Below are 13477 nucleotides of genomic sequence, written 5' to 3' on the forward strand. Positions count from 1 at the left end.
CCCGGTTAGTTCTCACAAATTGAGCAACAAAGGATTAAAATTTGCTTGTTTAATGCATGTAGTCAGCATTAAGCAAAGGTAAATACAGCAAACAGCCCCATATGATTTATTAATGGGTTGTATTTTTCGAGAGAAATTAACTGAAATTTATTAGAAAAACAATAAAACTGAAATGATACTAGTTGTTCTTGGAAGAGTAAGATTCCTCATTAATAAATCTAAGTGATTTAAGATGATACCTTGATACTGGTTTAGATGATACCTAACTTTGTCATTATCAAGTCATACAAAGGAACCTAGGAATAGGTGTGGTCACCAATCATACCTCTTCATCCTTTGGATTGGACCTGTTCCCTGTGGTTGTCGGTCCTCCTTCTAAGGATGTTGTGGTCACCAGTCCTCCTTCTAGGTGGATGTTGTGCCCTTTTTGTCATAGTTGGAGATCTCTAGGGAAAGAGAAGAGGAAGAATGAAGAGGAGAAGAAAAAGAGAAGAAGAACAGGGGTTCTCTTTGTCGTGTTGATGAATCGTCAGAGCTTTCTTTGTTGCTGCCGATCCTAGAAGAATTCGGTGTATGGGTAGGGTTCGGTGGAAGGAGCTCTCCAGAGAAAATCTAGGAAGAACTTCGAACAATGAGGTTTAACACTCCACCCTTTATGTCAAAGAAGAAGAGAAGGATAAGTCACTGCCGGAGCTCTGTCGTCGTCGTCGATTCACCGCCGACGGACAAGGGTTGTTGTATGGGTAGGGTTCGGTGGATAGAAATGGAAGTTAGAAGGAAGAAGGAGTTCAAAGAAAACCAAAATGGGGTGTTTGCTTGGGTACTCGATTGGTTCGTATTCATGCGAACCAGTCCATTTCCACGTGAACTGGATCGGATCACGTTAATACTCAAATGCACGTTAATGTCGGCCTGGTTGACATGTCGATCAACCATTCATGGGTGCACTGGTGCACTCGTCCAGTGCACCCATGGATGCACAGAACGTGAGCTCACATCAATGCATAGTTTTCTTAGAAAACATTGAATTTGGCATTACTCCATACCACACATTCGTCCAAGGTGTGGCATGAAGCAATGTTTTTTCTATAAAAACAATACCAAACAAGAGGGCGTTGTTTGAAGCACCACTTTCTCTGATGTAGCACCTACGTAACACGACATCAATGCCAAACACCCACTTTATTTGCATTAGTGTAAATGCATGGGAGTGGAAATATGTAAGAATGTAAGTCTTGGTTTACTTTTGTTTTGTTGGATTTTAATCTCATAAGAGATTAAATCCAATGGGTTTGATTTGTCAATTATATGAGAAATTGCACCTGCACACATGATTAAAAAATTAGTTTTTCTCTTACAAAACCCAGTTTTGAACTTGTCCCGCATTGAAAAATTATAAGCTTTGTTTTCAATATTTTAATAGGAGATGATTTACACTCCTTAGAAATAGTAGAGGAAAGTATGGGGGTTTGATACCGTGCAACATGTGTGCACGCGTGTGCGGCACAATGAGGCACTTTAGAGGTGCATTTTGCTCGCACTTTGCGTGCACCCCTGTGGCTTGCGAAGGGCGGCTTTGGTTTTGGTGCGATGCTGATCGTTGATTACCATATCATCACGATTCGATCGGGTGTGATCAAGAGGCACAATTCAAAGTTAACAGTCGTTAAATGTTAATTACTTTTTAAACAGTCACAATGTTTGAAATTGTAACTGTTCAAGGTCCCTTCTCTGAACCAACACCTACCTTTTCTTCATACCTCTTCATAAACTATTTAAGGAGCATGAATCCGACTTCAAAAACACATATTTTCGAAATCCACTTTCTCTCTTTCTCTCTCTCTTAGTCTGGTCTGCTACAGTGTCACAGAAGGTTTCTTCAGAGATTCTTCAACTTTGTTGGTTACAGATTCTCGCCCAAGGCTCTATTGTATCCTGTGAACAAATTTGCCTGAAATCAACAACAAACTCAGTGAAACTAAGTGGGGGCAAATAACGTTCTAAAGACAATGTCTTCAAACGCGCCTTAGATCCAATTACTTTGTCTTATTGAGTTTTAAAATAAGAAATAAATGTGATCCTCCCCTTATATAAGAGAATAGAGGTGACAAAATTAAATTATGAGGATTGAGGAAGGTGGTGCAAATTTTGCATTATCTTTTGAGATGTCAAATTTGTACTACCAACAAGTGTAAATTTTTTATTAGATAAGAGTATAAATCATAATTACAAATAAAGGGAAATAAAACTGAAAGAACTAATCAAAATTTATACCAGATTCACATATATATATATATTTACAAACAAACAGTGCCTTACGCTTTTAGAACAAGTTAAAAAGTATAAGACCCCACAGTCCAAGAGGGCTTTGTCACAAGAGATGGCACTTTTCAATCGTCAAATTGGAATCTATCTTATTAATTAACAGTCATGCCCCACCTTATATTGGTGTGGGGCCCATGTGTCTCAGGATTCGTACTAGTGAATCCCATAGTTTAAAAGTAAACTACGTAAAATTTGGGATTTTGATTGCATGAGAAAGCAATGCTTTCTTTTCCTTTTTATTTTTATTATTTTTTCATATGTCGGCAAATAGGACTGTACTTAACAAATACTCCACCTTGTTGTGGCATAAATCCCATCTGGCATATATCTGACGGTTAAAAGTGCCTAACAAGGTCAGTAACCCAAAAGCTGGTGGACCCGCATTTGCTTGTGGGGCATTTGTCTTTGACTCAATGAGGGGGATACTCACATAAAGTAGATCGGTTCGTTAGATTGGTATCTGCTCAAAGATGATACCCCCTACCTTTTGTTGGCACAAGTGTGGACTTTACGTGGGGTTTCTTCTTGCTTAACACTAACTGAGTCCCACGTAAGGGATTTTCTTTATAAAAAGTTAAGCATGATCAATGCCTTTAGTTTGTTTTATTGATTTAGTGAGGGGTCCCGCACATGAGATGTACTCCCTTGTCTGGAATACGAATCCACTTAACTGGCATAACCCACCTTAGTTGGCACAAATCCCATCTGTGATCTGACCCGAATCTAATGGTAAAAAGCACTCAATCACTTGAGGGCCCCTCACTGAAATGCCATCCTGATCATTTTAATCACTTAAGCTGGTTTGGTTTGATAAAAATGAATTGAAGAATTTTATCAAAATTTGTTAAAAAATGTTTTCTCAACTTTCTGTTTTTTTCTAATTTTCTCTCAAACCAAACATAACCTTATTTTGTAAATTAATAAGTGACCTTCCATCTAATCATACTGATTTTGGTGAGATATATACTAAAGAAATCCTTTTGAAGCTACCAAATTTGCAGAGTATTAGATTCATGCCAATACAAGGACAAGCCCCACTACTGAGTAGAATTCAAATATGGACATCCTAATGAGTTGATGCATGAAAGATACCTTTTTAGCCATTTTTATAGTAAACTAGTGGCAGCTCCACCCACATAAGAAGGAATTTCATCATTTTCTAAATTGTTAGTTTATCTCCTAATCATCGTGCTTTATTTTCTTATTAAGAAATGCTTAAAACCAGTCCTTCCTGCATTGGACGAGGTTTATCTACCACTTGGGGGGCTGACATGAGCAATCCAAATCATCACACTTGATTAAGGATTCTTGAAGTTGGCCACGTGGAAATCGCTCTCTTAGCCGTGTTATATATGTGCTTCCAAATTTTTAATGGACAATACATGCTTTTTATTTGGAGATTATAACAGATAAGGGCACTTTTTAGGCCCTAATATCAATAAAAATAATATTTTTATTTAAATTTTAAAAATAGGCTAACTTTTTAAAAATAATAATAATTAAGGGCAAAAATAATGTTCATCTTCTTCCTCTTGCAATTAATTCATCAGCGCTACCGCCCGTAATGCCTCTGCCTATCTTTGGCAACGTTGCCAGAGGCGGGCGAAGATGAACAGTGTTGTTGCCCTTAATTACTATTATTTTTAAAAAATTAATCTATTTTTTAAAATTAAATAAAAATATTACTTTTATTGATATTAGGGCCCAAAAGTTGCCATTTTCTGTTATAATCCCTTTTATCTTTATTTATTAATTATTATATTTTAATAAATAATTTGATGATAGATATGGCACTGAATAGAATGAGATGGGAAAACTGTACTACGTAATTCATCCCATATACTTATAAGAAGGCTTAGATGATGATGAATAGCATTTTTTTAAGGTTTTTAAGAGGGGTCATTTGATAACAGATGAAATTTCTGAGCTAAATGGCTTACTGATTTGTCTTTTAGTGTTCATTAGTTCAACCATTTCAGCCATTATCAAAAGGCCAATGCTTTCAGAGCTGGGTTACTCATCTACTCATATTCATATTGAAGGAGAAGTGCAGAAGGTAATCAAATTCCTGTTTGGATGTCAATTTTGATGTTCCTGGAGGCTCCATTCAATTGTGGCCGATTGCATGGACCTTCTGAATTGTTTTGATCATTAGGATTATCATTTGGTCTATCCTCCTGAATTTCTCAAACCTGTATTGGATGTTGATATGATGCAATGTATTCGCCTTGTTTTGGCTTCTCAAAAAAAAAAAAAAAAAAAATCCTCTTTCATCTCTATTTTAAGAAACCATTGAATAAACAGAATCATAAAATAATTTTTAGGCCCCATTCACTTTTCGTTAAGTTATTTATCCGGGTAAATGTACTTACCTAGGTAAGTGTTTTCAAGGAAAGACTTACCTGTGTAAGTGCATTTACCCATATTCTTTTATTTCCCCTATAAATAAGGCAATGATCATTTTAGCCATAAAAATCTATTATTAAAAGGGACATTTTTGTCCCATTCAAGTGTTGGCAATTTTTCCCCTAGGTGGGAAAGTTATTTATCTACCTAGGAGATGGCATACGCAAGAAATTAAACTTTCCCTGGTCCTCACATAAATCTAAAAGGAGAACATGGGATTATTATGGGAATCAAAATCCCATTGACCAACTTTCCCCCCTCTCAAAATCCATACAAAGAATACCCCCTTAAGGGTTAATTACTAATTAGCCTTCTTTTATATTTAACTTAACAGGTTTCCTGTGCCTTCTTTTACCTTAATAGTTAGATAATTCTTTGTAAGACAATGGATTTATATAAGTATATTAAACTGGCCAACCTAGTCATGGTTCCAAGTATCGACACATATTAGCCTGTATCAACTAATACGTATCATTCCGGGACCTCTTTGATACACCCCTATAATGGGTGTATTGGGGGTCTGACTAGTTCAGGGGGTGGAGGAACACTAAACCGGCCCCCTGAACCGATTGCAAAAAAAATTAAGAAAATACACCAAAAAGCAGTATTGATTCACCCGATACGCCCCTACTGGCATATCGGGCATATCGATATTTTGAACCTTGAACTCAGTATAAATCTGGGTTAAATCGAACTGAGATAAATCGATTATCAACTAATTATTTATAAATTTACAAACAGTTTGAGAGTTGAAACAATTTCAGAATAATAATATTTAAAAATATTTTATAATGATAACAGCACATGCATTAATTAAACATGTGCACAATGGCAAAATTGACAGAAAACTAAAACAATAGAAAGATTCTAAAAAATGAAATTTCAAATAACTGTAAATGGGCCTCATACTCATATATAACCTATTAAGAAAAACCCATTATAGATGAGAGGACCCAGATTTTCTCTTCTTTCCTCTCTTCCTCTCTCCCTCTCCTCCACCGTCCTCTACAAGCCATCACTATTTTCCTCCGGGTATTGGGGTCAAACCATGGTTTTTAAAACTGACTCGGTGACTGAACCGGTTAGGGGTCCAGTCGTCAGGTCAAACGGTCTGACCATTCGATCCAAACGATTGGTCCGTTCTAACAAAAAATAAAAAATTTTAAAAATTTGAAAAATTTGAAAAATAGTCAAAACTGTTCGAACAGTTCAAACAGTTAACCAGCTTGTTCAATGGTTTATTGACAAAAATCAACAATTTTGGGGAAAAAATGGTTTTGAGAAAAAACAGAACCAATCAAATGACTGGTTCCCAGTTTTTCCGGTCCAATCATCCAATCTGATCCGATTTTGAAAACCATGGGTCAACCATCTTTGTCCCCACCACTAGGCTTACACTGTTAGCCCTTAAAATCCATAAATAGATAAAAAAAAATCCAAGAGATGCCTTTAGAGACGACGTTTCTTCTTATAATGGCCTGAGTAATATTTTCTTTTTATTTTTTCAATTAATTTTTAGATTTTGGATGATTTATAGATGTCCTTGTGGGACCTTTATACCCATTTTCTACTGAATTTTAGGGAAAGAGAGAAAAGCAACAGGAAAACTCAATTATTAAACTAAATGATCAATTTATACGGTCAAAGTCTTCGTTCTCTTTTTCCAGTAAAATAAAAATGATTGAACATACCCTCCTTCAAGTTTCCAGACTGGCCACACTCATCTATCAAAAGGTTGAAATAATAAAGTGATATAAACCCACTTAAAAAATGATATTAGAGATGATTTAGATTTTATTTTTAAACAGCCCAACTCCATTGACAAGACAAAAAGAGGAACTTTTCCTCCAATGAGTTGGTTTCAACTTTAAAATATTTGGACTTGTGACAATCCAATATGGGGTACAGGTTTTTAACCAAATTTCACCATATGAGCCAAACTACTTTCCGCTCATCTCATGCATTTGATGAATTGCCCCTTGTTAAATAAGTATCTTTTATATTTCTTTTATTATTGTAGTTATTATCAAGATTCAAAGTATCGTTATGTATCGGCCCGTATTAGTTGATACATATTGTTCCAGGACTCTTTCGATAATATCTTTACAATGAATGTATCGAGGGTCTGACCGATTCAGAAGATGGAAGAATCATAAACCAGTTCCCCTGAACCAGTTTTAAATAAATAAATAAATAAATAAACAAATATCGAAAATACCTCCTTTTGAACCTTGGTTATTATTTGTTAGCTTTTCTTCCATTTGTCTTTGTCAAGGTTTTTAATATCTATAAAAACACCTCCTTTTTACTATCCTTTTTTTACGATGACAAAGGGGTCATAAGGTCATAAATTTGGTCTTCTTGGGATTACTCGTCATTTTCATTAAACAGCAACACTAATAAATATCATCCTTTCAGTTCAGAATTTAGAATTGGGACAGTTTGATAATGGTTGAAGTGGCTGAACTGAATAAATTATATATTGAATTCTCTTTTAATGAATAATAATTAAATCATAAATTATTGGAGGGTATAACTATCAACCCAATTTTAATTTCAGCCATTAAAAGAACTAGCTCACAACCTCTTTATAACTTATTCATCAAGGCTCGGTTTGGGAGGCGGAAGAATACAAATACAAATATCTAGAGTGCAAAATTTTGTATGTATAAATTCTATCCAAACTGAGCCTAAAACACAAATTAAACAATAAATCATTCAATCCAATTACTTTTAGCTCTTATCAAAACTGCCCCCTGTGGATTAGCTGGAGGTCTTACTGAATTAAATTAAACAGGAAAGCATATAGTAGCGCAATAATCCTTTTACGAGCTATAGGTATGACCACTATTCACAAGGGATGTGAAATGAGTTCTAAAAGATCTAAGGGGCGGTTCCTTTAATTGTCAAAAACCTCCAGGAGGTAACTGTAATATTACTAACTTTCAGCATAGGAGTTTGAATATTTATTCAATTTCGGGTTCCTCCCACTAGTTGTACTTTTCTGTTTCTGCTTTGAATTTTGTACTTAAAAATCTGTAAGCCACCTTGTAATGCCATGATTCGTGAATACCATCTGATGATGCCAGGTCAATGGTTGAAGAAAAAGTACTTTTTAGGGCCAAAGAGGGGTCCAAATCCCAATGAATAATACATGACTATCGGGTCCACCTTAGGGTCTGGATTATATAGTTTGTATTTGGTTCATCTTAGATATGTGGATCGGATCGGAATGAATTAGTTTCTACATCTAGAGAGAGATCAACCCATTTGATAACGTGGATCCTTTCAAGGGTGACTCAAAGTCTCAACCTCAGTACATATGGGTGTAGAGTAGAAAGGATTTAATGTCTGACCCGTTTCATTACAACTCAAAGGACTTATGTGTAAATTTGTGGAAATTTTTCTTATAAGTATCCTGTAATTTGGGTTTAGTGCTATTTTAGTCTTCAAATTTTAAAATGTGACAATTTAGTATCTAAAATTTAAGCATGACAATCTAGTATTTAATCATTAAGTGACATTTGAAAAAGATACAAATGTTATTTAATTTTCTTTATCAATCATCTAAACATTAACAAAAAAATTAGCAGTCCCAAATCCTTGCTTTTTCATTCAAAAAAATTGGGGTCATGTTTGAGTGGGCATTCTGGTGACCCCAACTTTTTTGAATAAAAAAGACAAGAATCTGAAACTTAATTTTTTCTCAATGTTTGGATGATTGATAAAGAAAATTAAATAACACTCAAAGGGCATTTATTTCTTTTTCAAATTAACAACTAATTAACATAGTGACTAAATTATCATGTTTTGAAGTTTTTTTCTTTTTTTAAATGTTTGACGAACAAAATGACACTAAATTCAATTTACGGGTTATTAATCAGAAATTTTCCCAAATTTTAAAGTCTATACCAGCGGTGACGCATTAGAAATCTTTAAAAGGAAATGTATATCAAAAGTAAGAAAAAGTCCTTTAGTCATATAAGGCAAATCTCCACTAGGCTCAAACTTTGAGGGTTTGATGCCAAGTGCTAACCAAATACTTCAGTCTGTCTCCCACTAGCCAAATGTAAAGCTTCCATTCTTTACATGCGAGTGTCATCTCATTTGCCACGTGTTAAAACCCTATCCATTACAGAAGTTCTGTCGACCAACTTGTTTGTTTACTAATAAAAAATATACAATTGATCATGAACAAATACATTTTATAGCAATTTGGAGCCGAAAACGAAAAGTGCCATAGTAATTGCAAATCCATGCACCAGCTATTCACCATGGATTGGATAACTGCAAGCGACATTGGTTTTTTTTTTTTTTTTTTTTTTTTCATTTTCCAAGGACACAATGAGTCTAGACCTTGGTCTTCTTGTTGGAAGAGTGTCTAGGGTTTTGCTGATTTTGATCGAACATGATGCATGTGTGATGAATCAGATGATTCTCCAATTACAAGCACAGTGGTGTGAAGAGAATGAAAAGGAAAACGTGGTGAAGTATAGTGGGAAGAGCACTTACTTCAGTGGTTCGATTGGTCAGAGTGTTTGTCTCCCAATTCAACCATCTCGTAACAGTGCTTTGGTCTCTCACTGTGGTGACTTGTGGTCTCAATCTCACCTAGCATCTTCTTATACTTAGAAGCTTCACATTATCTTCTAGTTTGGCCCGTTATTTTGTTTTATTTCAATAACTGTAGCTCATCTAAGATGGGTACCACTTGGGTCATTTTATGCATCATGACACTATCTGTGAAATGGGTTTTAGTTAATTTTGCCTAAGAGAGTGATTTGTTAGGACAAAGTGACCAAGGTTATTTTGGATAAGCTTCTGCTTTTGAGCATTGGGCTGTTGTAAACAAAAAATGTCAAATTTCCTTTAAAAACATAATCTAAATTCAAAACACTTCTAATCCCAACAAAAACAAAACCAAAAACTGTTTTAAGTTATTGGCTTATTGCTTAATTAAGTACTCTTTGTAAGTACTAGTAACCTTGTGAAGGGCCCAAATAGTGTGGGGTAGCTCAATGGTGATCTAGTGCTTTGTTTGCCAACATGAGCTTAGTGATTTTTCAGTTGCATATATAGTTCGGTACATATAATGTAACCTTTTTGTTTTATGGTAGGAGGCATGCATGAGTACAATGTCCAATCCTTGGCAACCAAAGGTTGGTGCCTCTGTGTGCTTCTTTATATATAAGCCAACATGAGGCCAAGAGGCCAAAGCCTTATTTGATGCTGCGTTGTACCCCAACCACAACATGAAGGGCTCTGAGTTTGCATTTCTCTTGCATTGAGGCACTCTTTGGATATGGACAAATAAAGGGTTTGTACATTGATAGGACCATGACTACGGCACCAAATAGTGGAATTAGATATTGTTTGTCCGGACTATCCAATGGATAGAGCACTTCTTGAATAGACCACAAACCCATTTTGCACCAATTTATTGATAGACCAAATGTTATAATGACTTAATTTATCTTATTTGAAGGGTTGGTAAATGTGTAAATGGAAAACAGAAAACTTCTCCCCACTAGAAAGTTTTGGTGTTAGTTTCTATGTGTTGAAATCAGGAAAACACAATAACAGAGAACAAACAATGTCTAATATCTTCTTAATGCTTTCTTAGTTTTCAAGCACAACTGAGTCTTCACGTCAAAATGACCATATATATAGAGAGAGATAATTATGTTTCATTTACTGAAAATCTCTGGTCAACAGACAGATACTTCTCCTAGCTAGACCCTAGTGGATCTATCAAAGTACCCTGCAAAACCGTGCATGAAACACGTCAAGGGTTGATCTAAGACCTCTTACCTGTGGAAGCCAACCTTTCTTAGGCTAGCACAAGGGAGCTCCCACAAAGAGATGTAAAGCCAGAAGCACCTAGAAAAGAGAGAGATGAGCATGCGTTGTATTGAGTGGGGCGTGGGCTTCTATGCATTTGTTTCCACTTTGGAATATCATCTTGGGTATTTCCCAGTGTCTGTCTATTAATTGTCTCTGTGTTGTCTTCATACTTGATATCATTATTGTTCTTAACATTAGAGACTAATTAAAAAAAAAAATAGCTTTAGAGGCTAATTAGTGTGACTCCCCAAGAATATATATCACTAATTAGTCCTTAATTATTCTTACTAAGCACAAGTATCATGGACATGTCGATCATGTAGAACGCAACAATAATATATGTTGACTTTAAGGGGTACCAGGCCAGAAGGTGACGTGTTATAATGGAAGGAAATGAGGTCAGAAATCAGAATTAAGAAACCATAAAGAAAGATTAAGATGGAGCTGAGTAATATTAAGAATGATTAAGATGGAAGAATTCAGTAAAGGAAGATTCATTTTTATTAGGCCTCTTCTTTTTGGCTTTACTGTCTAATGTCTTGTGTGTTTATCTTTATCCATTCCTTGAATGCTACAACTTAGAGCACTATTTTACCATCTAAAGTGGGTTCATTCCTTGTCATTGGAATGAAGTTCAACTCAATATGTCAAGAAAATAAAAAGATTTCTTTTTCCACTTTTCTTAGCATTTGAAAATGAACCCATTTCAGGTTATAACTATGATTGGTTTAGGACTCAAAATGGGCCTAAATGTTCCTCTCACTATGAGCATAACTAAAAACCCTTGCTACATGGTAAAAGTAAACCGCTTATTTTAGATAAATTTAATTATAGAAACATTCAAAATTAACCTTTAGGCTGCATTTCGAAGTGATGTAAATCAAGAACTGATGTAAAATTTACATCGGTTCAGTTTTGTAGGCATTTGGAAGAAAAGTAATTATGATCGACATAAAACTCCGCTCCAGTTTAGATTTGTTGGCGTTTGAATGGAATGGAGTTTTATATCAATTTTATCGATATAAAACTTTACATGCTTTTATCACGGTTTTCAAAATGTGGCAGTCACCTACATATACAGTTCAGTGTAAAATTTACACTGATGACGTTTTACACCGGATCCAAACGAAGCCTTAATGTCCAATATTGCTGATTGATGATATTAATAAAAGGTGGGCCATAAGCTGATGTGGACTGGAAGATTTCATAGGCCAATCCAAATGGTCCCCTACTTGGTGGTGGATAGATCAAATTGGCAGGATGGGCAAGGAAGCTCCCTACTTGACTTGATTGGGGAACCTTTTTGCTTGAAAAAACGCATGACATTATTTTGTACAGAATTATGAGTTGTCAGCCAAACTTGGTCCCTATTTTTAGTTTGGGTAGTGACTGGGGCACACTCATTTTAAATAAAAGTCCAAACTCATAGTATAAAGCCAACACAACCCTCTATATAATAATAGTAACACTTAAATTTAAAAATATTTTTCTTTCTTCAAAAGTGTGTGGCCAAATGACCACCCTTTAATTTTCAATGAGAATTTGTTATTTATTTATTTTATAACAACTAGGGTTTTTTTTTAACAAAAGATTATACTGTACTGCAATTTTAGCATCACTTTTGTTTGTTGGATCAGTACTTAAAAAGAAAATGAAATAAATAAATAAATAAACATTGATGGAAAAATAAAATGAAAACTCATTTTTCTGCATTTCTATTTTTGCTACCAAAGTGCTCATATTTTTTTTATGCACCAAAAAGGAGTCTGTGTCAGCAGCTAATTAAACCACTCCCCTTAAGTTCACCATGCCAGACCACTCAACATCAAGCCCAAAAACAAATTACAACCATAAATTTATTCATTTCTTGTTTTAAACCAATTCAAATGAGTAGCTAGATATCCACAATTTTGTATTTTATGAAGAAAAAAAAAACAAGAATGCAGATATTATTCTTGGCAGATGGAGGCCAACTGAGGTGAGTAAACTTACCATTGGAAAAAAAGGACTGATGTGATAAAAATGGATTCAGGACCCCATAGAAAAAGGAAGAAAAAAAAGAAGATAAAAAAAAAGGAAAACCCACTATACATCAAATCCACCAAGTGGATAACTGCAACTGAATTATAATGTTTCCACACTGAAGGACAAGCCCTTCTAGACCAGTATCACCACTGTTTATACCATAATCACTGTGGAGATTTTGTACATTCATTCAGAAATCCAATACTAAACAAGTGATGAGAACAAGAAAAAGTACATTCATAGAGAGAGCATGGAAAGTTAGGTTTTTTCAAAAAACTGGAACCCGTACTAAACAATCCATACGTGCATCTTACTAAAGCTAAAGTGGATCACAAAACAAATGCCTCAAAAGAGTCCATGGGAGACAAACTTTATCTTCAATGTTATGACAAAAACCATATTATATTAACCCTGAAAAAAGCTAAATTCATATAGAATCATGCATCCCAAGATCCATCTGTAATTAAAAAGAATTCATGCATAGAGAAAGGGATGTTTCTAGTGGAGCCTATATCTTTCACTTGATGGCGCCTTTTAAAGAGAACGAAAGGTTTCTAGTTTGCTAATGAAGATTTTAAAAAAGTAAGAGAGACCCATTAAAGCTTTTATCTATGTGACATTGGTGCTTGTTGGCATCTCATCTAGGATTTGCAGCTAGGGCATTAGCGCAGTTGTTCCCTCCTCTTGCACCTATTAAATTGTAAAATATGTAGTTTCTTTTGGCTTCTAGGAGGGGGGGGGGTAGTCTACAATCTTCAGTCAAGGACAGTGACCTAAATTGTTTATAGTCTACCTAATTAAGCACCTTTGTTTGTACTTACTTGGAGTAAGAAAAACTAATAACCAGTCATTAACTTCTTCCTAATGCAGAAAACAT

The sequence above is a fragment of the Nelumbo lutea genome, chromosome 5 (genome assembly GCF_056320005.1).
Source record: "Nelumbo lutea isolate HS-2025 chromosome 5, American lotus-T2T, whole genome shotgun sequence".
Classification (NCBI taxonomy): Eukaryota; Viridiplantae; Streptophyta; class Magnoliopsida; order Proteales; family Nelumbonaceae; genus Nelumbo; species Nelumbo lutea.